Genomic DNA, 19,520 nt, shown 5'->3' with positions numbered 1-19,520 from the left:
GGATTCGATGCTTGGCCGGGCCCGTCGACTGCCCGACGATCCAAGGAGGCTGGCTTGTCCCTTTGGGCGAGCCGGCCGGCCGACTTTTGGCTCCGCTGAGATCTGGCCAGGAAAGCCGATCGCCAGGCCAGGGCGGCGCACAACAGACAGACGGTCTTGCCGGTCCCGGTGGGCGACTCGATCAGCGCATTGTTACCCTGTGCGGCGGCGGAATCGTCAGCGACGTTGGAAGAGAAGCCACGGGAGACTCGGCAGGAGGAAGGCTGCTCCTGCAGATCCTGCTGTCGGGTGTTGCTGGAGGGGGGATGCGAATGCGGAGCGGCCTACCGTCTCGAGCGCACCAATGACCCGCTCCATGAGCGCAATCTGGCACTCGTAGGCATCATACGGGAACTCGACTTGAATGCCCCGGATGGTGTATGTCGGCATGGCACCGGGACAGCAGCGGGGATGACCATGGCAGAGCAGAGCAGCCGACGGCGATGGCCCAGAAGGCTGGGTGCGAGGGGGAGAACTGCGCAGCGCGATCCTGCAGATACAACTATCAATTTTTTCCGGCCCTCTCGCGGCTGCTCATCTCGAATATGAATACACGCTGTAGACCAAGATGCAGCAAAAGTTGGAATCCGGCCATGGTCGGTTGACGGCATTTGGTATCGTCTTGAGCCGATTGACGGTGGTGGTGGGCAATTGGTGTGGAGGAATGACCAATTGTATCATTGTTGGAAGCTCCACTCCGATTGCGGACAAGAACCACCACCGTCTGAATCTCTCTGGTTGGAAACCTAGTCAAGCGTGGCTGTGTGTCAGCGAGATGGCATGATCGTTTGGCTATCAGGCAAGACTCACCTTGACAAGATGTCTTCCCACGACTGATTGAGCGAGCGATGCGTTTCTGGATCTAAATCAAGGACGCCACTGCACAGTATCACTGCCAGCCCAAAATGCGCTGGTTTTGAGGAGAATTTTTCTTCCCCAAGGGCAGAACCAGCCATCGTCGCTATTTTCTCGCCAGATGGCTCCCAAGCGAAAGACACCCCCGATCCCGACCCGGGATCACCCAATGACTCTCCTGTGGCCAAGAAACCCGTCATCAAATCGTGTCGTGCCTGTGGCCTGACCAACCATGTTAGGCCCTTCACCAAGAAGTGCACAGCCAGAATCGACAGCAGCCCTGCCTCGGTCGCTGAAATGGTCAGCCAAGCACCCAAGGTCCCTGTATGTGCCACGTGCGGAGAAGAGGGTCATGCCAGAAGCAACACCCCAAAGTGCCGTTTCTATAACACTCTGGAGCTCTACCTTGCCTGACTGTGGCCCAAACGAGTATGCCAAGGCCGAGTACTCCACCGTCAAGTGCACTCTCGATGCCATCATCAAGAACGACACCTTGCACGACAAGATCGAGGAGACTGTCCGAGCCATGACTCAAGTGCAGTACGAAGCATCTCGTCTCCTGGAGCTGCATCTCAGGCGGTGCTTGGACGAGGGCATCACCCTCCCCACCGTGTCATCAACTACACCTTCGTTTGTTCGAAAGTGCTTCAATATGGTGCAGACAGGAACAGTGAGTGTCAGGACGAACACCCCGGAAGATGACAGGCACCTCCTCGACACATATGAGATGTACCGAAGTGCATGGAGTGGATCGTGTATCCTGCCTCCAGTGTCCCTCCCAAAGGGCACTGGGTCACAGGTCCTTGGTTTGGCTGTCAAGACCTATGCAGTCAACTGTGAGACCCACGTTCTCGATCGATACTGGTCTCTCCTCCGTCGATTCTGCAATTTGGTCCTGGTTGCTCCCAAGGGTGTCAAACGTCATACACACGTCGATGAGTGCATGAAGCTGATGGAGAATCCCCTCTCCAAGACACTCCTCGGTGATCTGAGAAAATCCTTCGCCCACCATGCCGACCAGTTGTATGAGTTTCGGTACGAAAGCCACCAGGACCTGTACAAAGTCGTACCAATTCTGGCCAGTGAAGTCTCTCGCCTGACCCACCTGAAGGAGGCCCTCTTCATGGTGGTCTTTCAGAAGATGATCATTCCCAGGCTCGCGAGGGATACCGATGTTCTGAAAGGAGAGCGCGGGCGACTGAACGAGGAGATGTGTCAACCCATCCACCACATCGGGGCTGACAGACTCAAAGATCTCCAGACCCAGCACGAGGAGGTGGACAAGCAGATCGCTGTGAACACGAAGCGGATCAAGCGATTGACCGACCGGCTTGCCCAGACCAAGAAGAGACACAATGTCCCTCGAGCACAGTGCACCTTGGTCCCGCTCTGCGATGCCTGAGCCAAGTATGTCAAGCTCGACACCAGAGCATTGTGGGAGATCCTTGGATACCAGACTGGCACTGGACTCAAGTGGAACGACCTGAAGACCAAGGTCAACGACACCACAAAGCAAGAGACCTTCTGGCAGACCAACTTCAAGCTGGATCCGAGACTCTTTGGTGCCAGGGAGAAGGGGAAGCAGCTCTTTGGCTGCGAGATCACCACCGATGGGGTCGGGTGCTCGATCACCACGCTCAAGTACAAGATCCTGGAGAAGAAGGACCCTGATGCCAAACCAGAATCCACAGACAAGGACGACAAGGCGAGCGCACTCACTCCCGAGCAGAAGATCCAGACCAGAGTCGGTCCCATTGACGACTCTCGATCCACATGGATCGGGATCGACCCTGGAGTGGGATCGATCTTCACCGCTGTCATTCGAGCACCCGGTCAACCATCCATCCAGGAGCAAGACGGTGTCAAGGTGACCAAGGCACAGCGTGCCAACGAGAAGATCGTGTCGTTCTCCAACAAGGAGTACCAGCATCGATGTGGCACCACCCAGGCGACCAAGTGGATCCAGAGCACCAACAAGATCCTTGGTCTGCAGAAATGGATGAGCACCACACCAAGTCCCAAGATCCCTGGGTTGGCTTCATTCCTGCAATACATTCGCCATGTGTTCGATGGAGACATGCTGGAGAAACAGCTGTACTTCAGCCTGACCCGGCGACGGCGATTCAAGCGACTGGATCTCTACGGCAAGCGACAGCGCACCGTCCACGAGATGTGCAAACAAGTCATTGACCAGGCACCAAAGGAGACCGAAGTGGTGATTGCCTTTGGGAATGCCTCCTGGAAGCAAGGGAAGGGATATGCATCCAGCCCACGGAGACTCAGGTTCGCCAAGTACTTTGAGCAGTTCACCCACCACCAGAGACGACCACCAGACCGATCCGTCTCCAAGATCCATGTGTGCTCGGTGAACGAGTTCAACACGTCCCAGGTGTGCTCACATTGCCGGGAAGCCAAGCGACTCGAGTCACCCAAGTATCTTGATGTCGAGAAACCACATTATGTACGGAGCTGTACAAGCTGCCATACGCTGTGGGATCGAGACATCAATGCAGCCAGGAATATGATCTCGGTATGCCAGTCGATCATCGCCACAGGAGATCGGCCGGGTGTATTCAAGACTGTGCTCCCGAGACCAACCAAAACCACTCGATTGCCAACGAAGACAGGAGTGCAATGCCATGGCCTGCCCGCTGGGCCTACAGTCAGTCAGCGGGCTTCAGACATCAGAAGCCAGGAAGGAACTGTCCCGTTTCTTTCTGGATAGACTGTAAGCATCTTGTTCCTTGAGTATTTCGACAGTGGATGCCGGGTCGCCCATATTCTGGGCAGTCCACTTCGGGGTTGCCATCCCTCTTGGGATGGTCGATGGGAGGTGGTTGACTCCCTTGTGCAAAGTGTGTGTGTGCAAAGTGTGTGTGTGTGATGGCGAGAGGCTTCTCGCCTTCCCTCGGGGGTCTCTCGCCAGAGACTGCTCTTCTCGCCGACCGAGGTGGCTCCGAGAGCGCGTTTTTTCGTTCTCGCTCATTATTTTAACAAGAAATTTTTTCATAGTGTACTGCTTTGCAGATCCGTTGATGCATGGATGGCAATCGCTGATTGTGCAGCCGCGACCGACATGCATCAATGCCAGTCGCTGGTGTGGCTTCCATGTCGAGATGTCGCTTCCATGTCGAGGCATGGCGACGAGCAAGGGTCTTGCTCTGGGCCGATCGGTCCGGGCCGTGTGGTGGCTGGTGCGAACGGCGGCCGTCCCAGGGCAGTGCCCCGTGGGGTTGTTCCGGAGCATGCGGCCGGCTGTTCGCAGGCGTTCATGGGACCGCGGCCGACGATCCCGGCCACGCGAGGGCAAATATGCATCTGGATTTCATGCGGACACGGCCGTCGCCACACCGCTCCCCACCACGAGCAACCCAGACAGCCGACACGCCGCCCGCATGCCACCCAGTATGGGCCGTGATGCTCTGCGTCGCCCTCGCCCGTCCTGCGTGCTTCTCATTCTCCTGCTCGCCACCACCGTCACCGGGCCCGTCTTCCTCCCCGGACGACCCACGCGGACCGCCCCGCCCCCTCGCAGCAGGCCGCTCCTTGCTCGGCCGGCACGGGAACTGCCCAGCAAGGCCGGCAGCGGCCGGCAGCGGAGCACGGGACGGCGGGGGCACTAGCACAACGCAACCAGCGCGGCGGCAGACCAACCAGCCGGCCAACCCGAAGCGAGCCCGGTGCCCAGCGAGCAAGCCCAGCAAGCCACGGCCCGACACGCGCAAGGACAGGATCTGCATGGCAGCGATCAAGGCGACGAGGAAGTGTAGTCATCAACACAAGGCTGCCTGCCCGACAGAGATGGTCAGATGAATGGCCTTCCTGCCTGGCGGCGATGCGGCTCCAGATGCAATCCAAGAACATGCCCAAGATCAATCCAAGAACATGTCGAGGTGCAATCCAAAGTGCAATCCAGGTGCAATCCAAAGTGCAATCCAAACGATCGATCACAGTCCAATCTGTCCAATCTGTCCAATCTGTTCAGCCGCCGGTCCACGCGCCAGGCGCGGTGGCCCTGTGCCCCGGTGCGCCGTCACACAGCCGCGTCCAAGTGCGCGTGCGGCGGCGCGTGCGCTTTGCACGGCAGTCTGTGTGGCCTCCTGGCTCCCGTTTGCACCGATTCTTCGCGTGCGCGGCCGTTTGTTCGCACCAGTCCATGTCCACTTCTGCCGCTGTGCCTTTTGTTACTTTTGCAGTTTTGTTACTTTACGGCTTTTGTTACCTTTGCCACCTGTGTATCTGCTGGCTGTGTCTCGAATGCCCTGGTCGTTTTTTTGATACTTTTGCCGGCTCTGCTCTTCTTCCCCACACTGCCCGGAGCACTGATCCCACCAGCCTGCATCCCTCTGCGTGCAGCCCCAATCTCCCGGACACCAGACTGCGTCTGTGCTCGCAGCGTGCTTCTCCTCCCCCCTTGCAGCACACCCACCCCGGTGCGAGCTTGGCGTGGCATTCCCCACTCCCGCTGGCGCTGCTGTCCGCCAGAGTCGGTCGCTGTCGCTGTCGCTGTCGCTGCCGGCTCCGCTGCTCAGTGGCTGCTGGCCCTATATAATCCAGCGCTCGCCTTGATCCCCGCCACCATCTGCATCCAAAAAAACGACAACCACCCCCAGCCGCCCGCCTCATACGCATACAAGAGCAGCCGCCTCTTCACGCACTGTACATATCTTTGTGATTTCATTGTCCCGCCTCATCCAAGAGCACCCTCGCTCCAAGCTGCCTTCTATGCCCGCCGACGTCCTCCCCGCATATCTCGAAATGAAGTCGCACCTCGCCATGCTGGACTTCCTGACCCCCAACGACCGCTCAACGCTGTCGAGATTCACATCCTACGCCCACTCCCAGAGGTTTGCCGCCTTCGTCAACGACCTGCTCTTCCAGTTCCTGGGTCGTGACGCCACCAACGAGCCAATCGACCCTCAGGCGCTGGCTGCCGCTCGGGAGCTATCCGCCAACCTGGTGCACAGCGTCATCAAGTCGAGTTTCCCCGTTGTCACCTTCCCGGTCCTCGTCGTTGCCATGATCTTCATCAAGGACATTGGCAGCAGCAAGTTCCCTGTAGCCACAGGATCCGAACCCCATCTCTTTGTGATTGCCCTGATGATCGCCTACAAATACTGTGACGATGCCGCCTCGGGCCTGCCAACCAAAGAGTGGTCCCGCATCACCGGCCTTGCCCCCGCGCTGCTCGCCAGCCTTGAGCGAGAGTTCTGCGCGGCCATCGAGTACAACTTTTATGTCGATCCGGACCTGTTCCGAGAATGGGTCGCCTACTTTGAGAACCACGCCGAGCTCTGGCAAGAGTAGTGCCGGTTCTGTCGGACCATGTCTCGATCAAGCCCCGATCGCCGCTGCTCGATGGACTCTCGTTCCATCGGCAAGCACTCGCGGCAAGGTAGCGGCTCCAGCACACCTGCATCCTGGGCGGCCACAGGATGCACACGTACTGCTGGGCCATCGATGATGACGATGAAAGAAACCGACGACGACGACGACGACATTGGCAACGGTGATGGTCGTGATGATGATGACGACGACGAAGAACGACGACGAAGGACGCCGACGATTCTGATGATTATGATGATGATGATTATGACGATGATGATGACTACGATGATGGTTTCTGTGTATTTATTTATTGCGCATCCAGTTTGTACATATTTGGATGTCACCCGCACCCAATTCGGCGGGACCTCGCTTCCCGTTTTGCGCTTTTTTCTCTTTCCGTTTCCAGTTTCTGTTCTTCCATTCTCCCCCCTCCCAGTCCGCTCCGCTTCTCCTTCCTCCTCAATCCTTTCCTTTCCACTCCATTCCATTTCCTATTTATTTTGGCTGTGATTTCGACAGACCCCTTCGCCCGCTCTCGAGCGTCTCCATCCTGCGTTTGCACGCCTCATTCCATTTTTGCATGTCTTCTGAAGGGGCATCACACCACACACCACCGTACATCTTCCTCTCTCCTTTCCTTTTTGGCAAAGCATAGACCTAGACGCATCTCTGTTGTGTAGGAGATCACCTCATCGATTTTTGAACCATTCCAAACAAGCCGTGTGCAGTCCTCCTTCCATCGCTCCCTCCTCCTCCCCTTTCTATCTCGTGCTCGCTTGGGTTGTGTCCCTTTGCTGCGGCTCCACAATATCCAATGGCGGCATCCCTTTCCACTCCTTCCTCACTCCTTCCCCACTTCTTTCCCACTCGATCCACGGCGCTCACTCTTCAGGCACACATTCCAAGTTGCGATCAGCCAATAAACTGATCAACATTTGTTCCGAAACACATGATGCCACGGGTCGTTTTTGGACGACTGTCTGACTCCCACACTGTGAGCCATTCCGCTCCACACATGATCTGTGCACTCACGCCGACGAGGACAAGGACCACTGTGTATTCGTCTGGTTCGGGTCGCGGTGCTATTGCTGGCATAGCATCCGACTCCCGGTCGGCCGAAACTGGCTCGTAAAACCGCTTTCTTCGATTCTTCCCTTAGCTGCCCTTGCTGGAGTCAAGAACGTATTTGCGGTTGAATGCCTTGACCAATCCGTGCGCGCTCTCGACATCGTCAAAGTCGATGATGACGAGGGGATGGTTTTGAAATTGGACGGTAACTCTGGTATTTTCGTGCGATATCATATTGCGCAGATTGATTGGCGGCAGGGCAAACGGCTGTGGGAAAACAAGGCACCAGGGTCAGTGCCGCCGGCCCATTCCCCATCTCAGAGCTTCAGACACATGCGAACAGACCTGGAGCCCAGGTTTCTTGGAGCTGCACTGGCCGAAGCCGGGATCGACAATGATCGTTGACTCAACCACCCAGATACGCGACCGGCCAACATCCACGAGGGTGCTGCCCCGTTGGCAGATGCTGACCGCCGCGGGCAGGGATTGGATCGATTTGGTGGACATGATCGTGTCGCATGATCCCATGTCGATGATGTTACTGCTCTCAAGAATTCTGATCATGTCATACTCTGGGGCTCTGTCCTTCTTCCAAATCTCACACGCAACAGAAGCCAGAATAGGCGCCGCCACGGTCGTTGGGATCAGCAAGTGTGCGACCACCCGAAAAATGAAAATGAACGAGAGCATGGCTGGGATATACATCAGTGTGCCGAGGATCCCTGTCAGGGCAACCAGGTGGCTGGCGTGGCGTGAAAAATCGAGTGCGCCGTCGATACGGCGTGCATGTGTCAGCTGCGAATGCATAACGACAGAGTCGAGTGGCTCGTCACCACTCGGCCGCTGAGCAGTTCGTGTGGTCTTATGTGTCTATCGTGTGCAAGCCAGCTGCATTTGCAGCACTCACCTGAGGGAGATCAGAAACAGAGTGGCGTGGGTCCTGGAGTAAACAGCAAGTCCGGTAAGCAATGTGATCAGTGCGCACGATCGAGAACGGCGAGGATTGCATTCCCGGAGATGTTCGGCAACTGATGGACCGCCGGTAAGCTCGAGCGCTGCTCTCTTGGCCAGCGCGCGGATGACCTACTTCAATATCGGTGTCTCTGCCATGATCATGATGTTTCGCACAGTCCAGCCAGTCAACACGACCATGAGGGCGATGTAGATCCCAAGTTCAACGAACCACCCCGATGACTGCTCGCACATTGTATAGACCGTCAAGTTTGCCACCGGGACATCGACGGCAACGGGCGGATTCAAAGATATGCCGATTGTGGCGAGGATCTATTGGGAGAGCAGTCAATTGATGGAAACGGGCAGCTTTGTAAAAATGGCCCAGCCCCGATGGTGAGTGAAAGGACATTGTCGGGATGTGCACTCACCCATCCGGCCATGACCACAGAGGCGACCACAGGCCAGCCAGGCCGGGACATGACCGACCGCCGGGATATGCCGTTCTGTCGACACGGCGCCACACGGGCCAGCTCTGAGCCATGAGTTATCCAAGATACGGCAAAGTGTCGCGCATAACAATGCAACGCATGGCAGTGCCAAACCATATCGGGACGGGGACGATGATCAGAGGATGAAGCCACATGGCGCTGTGCTGGGATAACACCACATGTGCATGATCTCGATCGTCCGCGAGCACACTTACTGAGCGTTGTCGTCCAAAGTGAGCTGTGGCGATATGCGATCCCGTCAGAACACTTCTTCGACAGCTGACTCAGTCACCACGGCCGCCGTGTTCGGCCTCCGTGAGCCAGTACACCGCGCTCTTCGCCTACCTCATGGAGACGCCGAATGCAGCCATGGTCAGGTGCGTCATCAATACACACTTGAGTCTGGTTGGTAGGCCAATGTGCAAGAACAGCACTCCATATCCTATCGCGGATGCCACTAGATCTGTGGCAATGCTTGCTCGTCAGCACATCGATGCTTCCTGCAGCCCTTTGGTGTTGGTGTGATCGAGCTCCGCCACCTCATTTCTGCCGACTTACTTAATCTTGCCACTTCGATCGGCACAAACTCTGTCTGCGGAGTGTATCTCCATGTCAGACCCAGCACCACCACGGCAGCCAGTATGAAACAGAGCGCCACCGCCAGCGCCGGTGCCATCCGAGTCAGTGTTTCGTTTGCTCGCGTAATCGGTGGATAGTCGACCGGGATGGTAAAGTCTGTCGCAGTATTTGCAGATCCAAGCACCGTCAGTAAGCGACACTCGGTGATCTCTGTGACCGCTCCAAACAACCCCAAGCCGACGCGCTGAGGCAGTAATCTCGAGCTGCAAGTGATTGCCAACATGTAGCAAAGCCAAAATCGGGCACGATGAATGTGCGTGGATAGGGCGATGCCTGGCACGGGTGCCCGCTGCTTGCATGCTCGAAGGGCATCACCATCGACTGAATCGCATTATTCAAGGCCATCTCTCCATAGCTTGTGCTGGTCATACCTGTCGAGTTAAAGTAGATGGAAAACACATCGCGGAGCGTCATCCCGTCTTGGAAGGAAGCTTGCTCAAGCTTGGCCGAGAAGTTGCCATTCAAGGGTGTTGTCTGCACAATAGTTTTCTTGCCATCGATCTTGGAAAGTCATACAAAGTGTTAACAGTATCTTGACGCGGCCTTTACGTTGCTTTGGATACACCTACATCGATAAGAATGTATAGACCGCTGTGAATGTTGGATGAGGTGAGTCGTATTCCATGGCTTGGATGACACACCAACCCAACTCCACCGCACTATCAACGACTCGCCATCGACCTAGACCCGGAGCGGTGCTTACCCGGATTGGGAGTTCCCAAGCTCTGTCATGGAGGAGATCGCAGATCAGCGACGAGTTTGGCGGCCACAGGCAAGCGACCGCCATATCGGTTCAAGCGTCGGCGAACACCGTCGTCGTCTCACCGTCATAGACCAACATGCCGCATGATCCCATCTTGTCGACCGAAAACGTCGACGGCTTTGTCAAAGCCGGGTCGAGCTGCCGCTGGGCGATCGTTGACAGCGTGACGCTTGACGGATACTCGCTCAGAAGCTGGATGGTCCGTCGGGATCAAGCATTGGTGGGGCGGATGGAGGTGCACGTGCGAGTCGCCGGGTGTTTGTTGATGAGTTGTATATCTGATTGCAGTCAACTCCATCGCAGCATTATCCACGCAGACATTCACCCACATACCTGGTCGTATCCATACAGCATCGACAGCGCACAATCATATGCCATCCTGGAGTGCCAGAGCAACCGGATGGCGGATCAGAGTCTGGCCTTTGGGCGATCGCTCACAGTGTCGCTTAGCAAGGCATCCATCCCATTTCATGCGTCCAAATACTTCTTGCGCTTCATTGGCGCGAGTGAATCAGTCATCGAACCGTGCCAAACCAAAGCCACTACTTACGGCATCACGATATGTCTCCCGTCTGACAGATAGTTCAGTGGGCGCTGCCCGTATGTCGACCAAGTCTGGTTGAACTGCAACCACACCGGGTTGTCGGGAAAGTAGCTCACCGGGCCGTCCCTGTTCATGTGCGGGTAGCAAATTCAGCACGCCGTCGTTGCATTTCCAAAAGTAAGATGCGGCTCCAGTCCACTCAGACGATCAATGAACACACAGCACCATCGGTAGTCATGGCGGCCAATCTGCTTATAATTTCTGTTCACGGGCGGGATGCAGGACTCGCTTGGCCATAAACTAGACCCTCAATATCATCAGGAATATGAGACGTGCATGCGAAACTCACAATCCGAATACTCTGCAGCGACAGAGAGTGCAATTTGAGTCAGTCGATGTTAGCCTTGGCTCCTCCATGTCCATACCGCCTTCACTGCATGTCCCTTGTCAGCTCAGATGTCGTGGACATCCCTGAAAGGTCACTCACGGGTTAAAATCCGATGCTGTCACGTTGCGGCCAAGATAGAAGCATGCTGCTCTGTTTGCTGGGTTTTCGAAGAAGGACGCATACGTCGGGAGATCATATAGTTGTGCTGCCACAAACCACACGTACTCTAGACTCGTTAGACCTGCTTTGCTGTGAACAGAGGGCCGGTCAGTTGATCGTGGTTGATCAGGTATAAACCCAACACCGGGATGTTGAGCGACATAACACTATGCGTGGAATCTAGGAAGCGAGTGACTCACAGTGCCTATGAGGAGAGTTGATGGGGCCGAGCGTCCAGTTGGATTCGTGTTTGTCCATGAGAGCAAGCCCGGAATATGAGTGAATTCCGGTCGAAGCACTACATCGTACACACCGAGAATCGAGTGCATCTGGGTTCGAGTGCATCTGGGGTCAAGTGCATCTGGGTTCGAGTATGATTGATAGTCGCTTCGTTCTCTGGCACTGCGACTGAGATACCTGCAAGTACAACGCAGACACTGCATCCGTAAACGCCAAGACGATGAATATCCGGCCATTCGTGGCCTTCATTCGATTCACGGGAGTCACAAAGTCGTTGTCGGCCAGCGCGGGCGAATCGCCGCAGTATATGTAGATGGTGTCGAGGATGTCGATTCGGTTGTGTGCAGCCCTCTGAACAAAGCCGCCAAAGAACAGGAAGCCATATCCGTCATTGTTTTGGCACTGGTGTGGAGTGGCACCCAAGCCAATGCCGGGCCGAGGATCGAGAATGTATGGTGTCAGTTGGCTATGCCAATCCCAGCACAGAAGCACCCGCCATGCACGGCAGAGCAGTTGCAGCCCCACTGCCGTCGACTCACCGAAACAACCAGAACCACCTTGGTCCAGCCCATCGACACAACCCAGTCGGCGACACCTGTTCGCGACAAGAGGCAGCGTCATAGTGTGAGATTAAGCGGGATTCGTGAACGAGCTGTGTCGAGTGAATCACACCTGCGCCAGCAAGTTCGGCCTTGCCGATGGTCCGGAAGAAGGTTGGATATGTTGTCTTGTCGTCGAACTGGTGGGTTGCATCAACAATCAGAGCACATCAGAGCATGTTGGAGCATGTTGGAGCAACATGGGCGATCGAACGCCCTCAACAAGTCCCTGTTGATAGGCAGTGCCATGCGACAGCTCATGAGTGCGACAGCCAAGTCATTACCATGTCGTCAAACACCAAGGGAGAGCAGTACTGGGAACAGAACGGGATCATGTCAGCAAGCCGAAATCCAATTGATCTCGCCGTCGATACGGCATTCGCAGGCCCGACGTGCCATTCTTACTGGAACATTGAATTTGCCGGCCATCATGGCTTCGGCCGATGCCGTCAGGGTCCCGGGATTGACAACATCGGTGGTGTCGCCTATGTCGTCGTTCGAGCTGGATACATTAACGAGGCTGTCCGGGGTGCCAGTGGCGAGGATAAAGCCTCCGCAGACAGCATATTCAGATGCGAGCATCACTGACCAATGAACCCGGCGTATCTGTTGAGAAAGACGGCGTTCTGAGCGGCAAGATACTGGATGCAAGGTTGGTAAGGCACAATGTTTACTGTCAGGTGCGTAGAGGTCAGCCCAGAGATTGTGGATGCAGCTGGCAGTGCGTGGAGGCTCAAAGCAGCAGCAAATTGCTATCGAGAGCCAGCCGCCATCAAACAGCGCGGTTGCAACCCAGCCAAGTACTCATGTGCTCAGCAAGGATGATTAGGTACCGCATTCGCGATCTGGCCTGCACTCGTTGGGCTGAACATGTCGATAGCTTCGACAACCACGCGCTGGTGTTGGGCAGTAGTGATCGGCGAGGGTTGCAGGTGGACATGCAAATGGAGCGGTGCAGTGCGATAGACGGTTAGAGGGCAAGATTACGACCACGCTGATTGTAAAGCCTTCAACAGGCACTCACGATATCGGGCAAGAGCGTGTTGCTGCTCAAGGACGAAGCATTGGCGATGATCGTTGGGATTGCCCGTGGTTGGTCGATGTGGTATCATGAAACAGGAATGGTGGATATGTGGAGCAATGGGCAGTGTGGCGCGTGTGAGTATATGCTTCACGATCGCATCACCAGGACTCAGAATCGCGTCGATAGCGATGCTATGCAGGATACGACTGAAGAAACACAATCAAGTTCCAGCGACCACCATGATGGGCAGCCACCCTCGACCCAGACAAACACCCACTTGGCATTGAATAGATCAGCGGCCGCCTGGACCGAGAGAAACCTGGGTGGAGACATAGAGCACCAGATGATTCGTGAGCGATGCGGCCCACAAGAACGAGAAGCGTTGGCTCCATGGTCGATTGCTGCATCGGCTTACAGTTCGACAGCAGACTCGAGACCAGCAGCCCAAGCACCACCGTCATCTGGAAGCACAGGCGACGTGAACCAGCCAAAGACGCCCAAGGTCAGAACGCGCGTTGTCTGGTTCTTGGTGGGATAGAGAGGATAGGCCGGGGGATACGATTGATAGAGCGGGTTTGCTCCATTGAACACGGCCCAGACGAGCGGCACGGCGGCGAGGACACTGAGGACCAGCTGGACCCTTTTCATTGCGATGAAGCTGCTGGTTGGGTGGAAGTGGATCGCTGTGGACGACACCTGTGCATCGCGAGCTCGAAGCCCCTCGGCCACGGCTGGGCGAGCGCGGGGTTTTCCCACGCAGCACTTTCGCCCGCGTGAAGGGATTAGCTCATGATTCAAGATGCGTGCATGTTGCCGCGCTGGACAGCATGCTGAGACAACATGATTCCATGTACGGCCACTGGCCGGCTGGCCCAACCAGGGCGTCAGCACTGGCTCGGCTGGTTCAGCGCCCAGCGAGCCGGTCGTGGTGGCTGGACACTGTGGCGCAGCACATCGTGACACGCGCGTGACCGAGCGGCGCTCTCGTTGGCGGAATCACACGTGATCCACCCAGCGGAGGCGCAGCAGCCACGTGCTCCCCCGTCCTTGGCATTGCGCGCAGCCGCCTGTCGCTCATCCCAGCCCCCTCAAGCCCGCTCTGAGGAGCCCTCACACTCCTCATCACTCAAGCGAACTCTCCCACATCCTATGGAAGGCTCTGGATTTCTCCCTGGCGGCAACAGCAGAAGCGGAGGTGGAGTTGGAGGTGGAAGCGGAGGCAGCAACTACCACCATCACCATCACCACCACCATCACCATCACGACACCCCCGTCGACGACCATCACGACATCCGCCACGACGGCCGCACTCAGGATGCTGGCCTGAACCCCGTCGGCTTCGGCGTCGGTGCCTTTGGCGGCGCTCTCTGGGGGTTCTTTGGGTCCAATAACCCAGTCGACTCCTTTGCCGACACGGTCTTCATGGCGCTCTTTGGGTCGCTCATTGTCGGCATCATCGTTACCGTGATTTGGCCACGCAAGAAACCCGATCCCTGGGCAGAAGCTGACCCGCACACATATCCGTCCCAAGTCGGCCCATTCTATCACACGTCGTCCGCCGAGAGCATCCCTGTTCTTGGAGCAGTGGTCTCGCCAGAGTACCGGCGCTCCCGACGCAGCGGCTGCTGTACGCTCTCGTGCTGCGTCGGTGTCCTTCTGGTCATTGTCTTTGTCTTGGTTGCCATCGTCGTTCCAAAGCCCACCCCTATTGCGGTCGAAGTGGTGGTAAGTGCCTGTGCTCGTCCGAGCTTTTTGGCTGTGTATTTTGCTCATACAGCTTGCCGGCGTCTGTTCCTCGTCCGGCCGTTGCTGCTCTCTGGAGCTCCACAATCCCGCCTCTTTCTGCACCGCCACCGCCAGTGCCTGTCATAACCGCCTCTCTTACTTTCAATCCTGCCGTCGCAACCACCTTCAACGACCCTAGAACGGTGACCGAAAGCTGCTTCCCCTCGACGCCTTCTGGTCTAAAGGTGTCGAGATTGAGCGCCCCAACAACGTCGACGTCTATCTCCTCGACCACTCGCCTCCCCTCGGCTCCCCAAAGACTTTTCCGCCCAAGCTCATTAGCCCCAACATCTTCGATGGTATGTGGCTGGCTTTCGCTTGGAGTGCGACTGCGTCCAGCATCCAGTCGAGGAAGGCTCGGTGGTTCGAGACACGGTAGCTCGCCGCGGCTGCCTCGCCCTGATAGCGCCCTGAAGTGCCCTGAAGTGCCCTGGGTAATGCTAATATCATCATCTGCGACTGGATATCCAGGGTCGTACTATTTTGTCCGATACGACTTGCATGAAAACTCACAAGTCAAAATCGACTGGGATTTCCAGAACACGTACGTATTATTCGACAAGAGTGGCGTCCTCGACATCTGACGGTATCATTTGGTATCCGCTGTCACCTGTAGCAGCTCAGTTTCCCGTGATCCAGCCGCGCTAACGATGAGTCGCTGCATATTCTCTCTAGCGGAAACCTTCCGCCAAGCTTCGTCATCATTCGCAGCACTCACGCTTTCAACTCCTGGAAGACCCACCCTGCCTCCGTGAGAGCGACCTTCAAGCACTTTGAGTCCGAGACCTACCAGGGTCACTACACCTTCACCTCGCCCACATATGCCGAGTACTACTTTATTTTCTTTGGCAAGCACCATGCTGTCAAGGCCGAGGGTATTGTGACTTTCCGCCCGAAACTCATCACCTACAGCCTGCCAGATCCATCGGAGATTCTGGGCCAATGTGGTCCTGAAGATGTCACCTGCTCCCTGGACTACTCGACCCTCAACACAGCGGTGGTTCTGTTCTCGGCCCCGTGGTCTGATGGCAACGCCTTCACTGCCGTCGTCAAGCCGTCGCCCCGCATGGCGGTCTACTACTCGGTCGTGTTCTGGCCCTTGGGCATCTTCACATTGGTGCTCTGCGCTTGCACCGGCATATGCACGTGCTGCTCGTACTGTTTCTGCCGGACAGAGTGCGACGAGGAGGGCGAGTCTCACCGCAACATCCTCGTCGTCGGCCATCGCGAGATCCCGATGCCTCCCTTTGTCAATGGCTGGCGACTCGTCAACGGTCAGTGGGTCTACTACCACCCGATTGCCGGAGCCTCCGACGGCTATGCCGCCCCTGCGTACGAGGCTGTACCCGCTGGGCCTGCCGAGCCTGCTGTTTCAGCTACCTCGCGTGAGCCCACTCCGTTGCAAGCAATTCACGCCTCCGCACCCGCTTCCGCGCCCGATCCGAACAACCTGAAGCTGCTGCCGCTCGAGCAGCCCCGGCCCCACCACGAGCCCGGTCCTTCGAACGGCCCTCCTCCCCCATACACCCCGTAATTGCCTCCGATACGAGTTGGTTGTAGCCCTGGTGCCCTTGCTGTTGTTGCTTTGGTCTGGATTCTGGATTCTGGACGAGCCTCTGAAGTTCAGATCTGGGGCTCGTATCTGGGCTCGTATCTGGGGCTTGTATCTACCCACAGCGAACCTCTTACAGCGTTTCCAAAATGAAATGGGACCCGTTTTTAACCAGGACAGTGTTTTTTTCTGGAACCTGAATACACCTACCCACTCATCGCAATCATGGCCAAGCACAGCACCATCTTGATATCGAGAAACCACACTTTGTCCGGAGCTGTGCAAGCTGCCATACGCTGTGGGATCGAGACATCAATGCCTTACGGAACATGACCTCGGTATGCCAGTCGATCATCGCCACAGGAGATCGACCGGGTGTATTCAAGACCATGCTTCCCAAACCAACCAAAACAAAGAGATTGCCAACGAAGACAGGAGTGCAATCACACGGCTTGCTCACTGGGGCCTACGGAAGTTCGGCAGGCTGCAGGCCGCTGAAGCCGGAAAGTGACTGTCCCGTTTCTTTCTGGACCGACTGTATGCCCAATAAATGCCCCCCCCCTCAGACAAGGCGAAAGTGCCCGGCCATGCTACTGCCATCCGAGCCGGACGAGGGCCCGGCGGATCGCAGGTGCTTCTGCGTGCTGGCTGGGGTCAGCGGGACAGTCTTGGGATTGCTTGAGGAGCAAGTCTCTGCCGATCCCTGTCGGTCTCATGCACATCTCATCCCAGTTGTGGAAACAGCAGCAGCAGCAGCAGTAGCACTTGCCAGCCTGGGAGTCAGGGTCGCAGGGTCGGCTGCCGCGGGTGGTCGGCTGCACCCTGGATGTTGTTTGCCTCCGACAGCGGGCTGCCCATCCGCAACCGGCGCTCGCTGCATGGTGGGCATTGTTTGGAAGCTCCAGTGCGCCCTTTTCTCCTTTGGCCGGCCCTGACCCTTCCGCATCCCCAGCGCCCATCGCTGCTGCCGCTTATAAACATGGCCGTCGTCCTCGGGCTCGGGCTCGTTGTTCTTCCTTTGTTCCCACACTTGCACTCGGCCGCTCCACATCGCCACAGCCGCCCATCATGCCACCACCGCTCGTATCTGCCATATCATGTTTGCTGATCGTGCTGCTGCTGCTTCACGAAACCCTGGCAGCATGCACATTCACACCCTCGACCACACTTGTTCGGCCCAGCAATTTCTGGGTGAACCTAACGGTCCTCGATGCTGGTGGGCCGGCGAGCCAGTTCACCATCGTCTTCGACTCGTTCTACCAGTTTCCGCCGCCGACGGCCCTCGCTGGCGGCTCATCAACCCCAGCGTCCTGTCGCCTAGATGCCTCCAGCATAGCGTTTTCTTCATGGAATTGCTCTGGCTCGCAGGTTTCGTTTCGAATCGACACTAGCCCGAGAACGCAGTATCCTGCCGTCTTGCAACTGTCAACCCCGCTCGGCGGCAAGTGTGCCTCGACGGTGAGCGACAAATCAACAGGCACCAAACCCTCGTCGGCCAACTCGACCGTCTCGGGTGCGGTTGCACCGATACCCACAGATCTTGCGTCGTCGCAAGCGGCATCGCCCTCATCATCGACCCCAGATCTGATCGATCTGGGGCCCTTTGGCCAAGTCTCGAAGCTGGCCATCATTGTAGCTGCATCGACCTTGGGCGTCGTTGCTCTTGCAGTGGCGGGCGCCCTGTGGATTCGCCGCCAGCACAAGAACTCGGATCGATCTGAGCGTCGGCCTCCTGGTCCCGGTCGAGATCCCGAGCAGCCAGGCGACGAACCGAGCCGGCCGGCGACTGGAAGACCCAGCGCCGTGACATCTGCGCCATCGTTGGCTCTCTCGGCTGTGTTTCCCAAGATCGCCGCAACCAAATCTTCGGCCTCGGGCAAGTCGAGGCTGCTCGTGAACGAGCCTGCTGTGTCGTCGGCCGGGTCCAGCTCTTCGCAAGGCGATGATTCTTCGGATTCTCCGTTGGATTTGCAAGATGCTCCAGCCGACGTATCCCGTCGGCCTCTCAGTCGGTCGCTCGTCGATCCTGGTCCGGTTCCGGCGGTTGCTGTCCCCAAACCCGCGCATTCCCACAAACCCGGAGGAGCAGGCTCCGTTCGGAATGCTTCACGAGCAGCCACAGGAAAGTCTGATCAGTTGGACGGCACTAAGCTGAAGCGCAGCGGCACTCAAAGCTCTCGCACCGGCCCACCGAGAGCACGATCCCGGTCCGAGCACGGCGATCCTCCTGGGCATGCGACAGACATCCAGACTCGTCACGTCCCTCTGGTTGACAACGGTGTCCCTCTCCAGCGATCCAAGTCGGCCAGAAGTACCCGCTCAGCCCGCTCGAAAGCCGAATCGGTGTTTCCTGATACTGAGAGTCGATGTGGCAGCGAATGGAGCCACCTGCCGCCTATTCCCCAGCGAACACTGCTTGAGCAGATGGCTATCGACCAGCAGAACCGGAAGCGCGTCCTGGTCGATCCCCGCACAATCATCAAGTCCGGCTCCAGCGAGCACTCGCATCAGACCAGTAGCTCGGCACAGCGTCTGCGCTCGACGACGGCGGGTCCGCCCGGGTACCCACCCTCGGAAATGTCGTTCTCCAGAACACAGCACCTTCCCTTGGGCGGTCCACATCAAAGCGGTGTGTATCCGTATGGGCAAGGCGTTCCTGCAGGCCATCGATATCCGCTGCAGACATCAGCTATGATCCAAACTGCACCAAACTCTGGCGGAATGGGGATCGGCGACTATGCGGTCTTTCCGCACACCATGCCCATTCCAACGTCTATGCTGCCGCCGGTTCTGGTGCCGGTGCCGGCCCCAGCGTCGATATACGGCCCGCCTCGGCCACGGGGGGCCTATCTGGGGTCGCAGTCATCTGCAGCCAGCTGTGACGACGACGTTCCCCTGATCCTGAGCCAGCGCCGGCGGTGAGGCTGCAGAAACGCTGGTGTTTCTCCCCCACCACGCGCACCTCTTGACTGATTCATACTAACTCGAAGCCAATGCCCGAGAGCGGTGTGGAGACAACGGCTCCGCACCGGGAATGCATGCCCGAAACGAAGCAGATGGCCCCGCCTCTTGAGAGCAGTAGTCTTTCTGGATCT

This window comes from Polychytrium aggregatum (assembly GCF_025602895.1).
Source record: "Polychytrium aggregatum strain JEL109 chromosome Unknown BJ171scaffold_58, whole genome shotgun sequence".
Classification (NCBI taxonomy): Eukaryota; Fungi; Chytridiomycota; class Chytridiomycetes; order Polychytriales; genus Polychytrium; species Polychytrium aggregatum.
The sequence above is the reverse complement of the archived record's forward strand: the minus strand, read 5'-3'. Positions refer to the sequence as shown.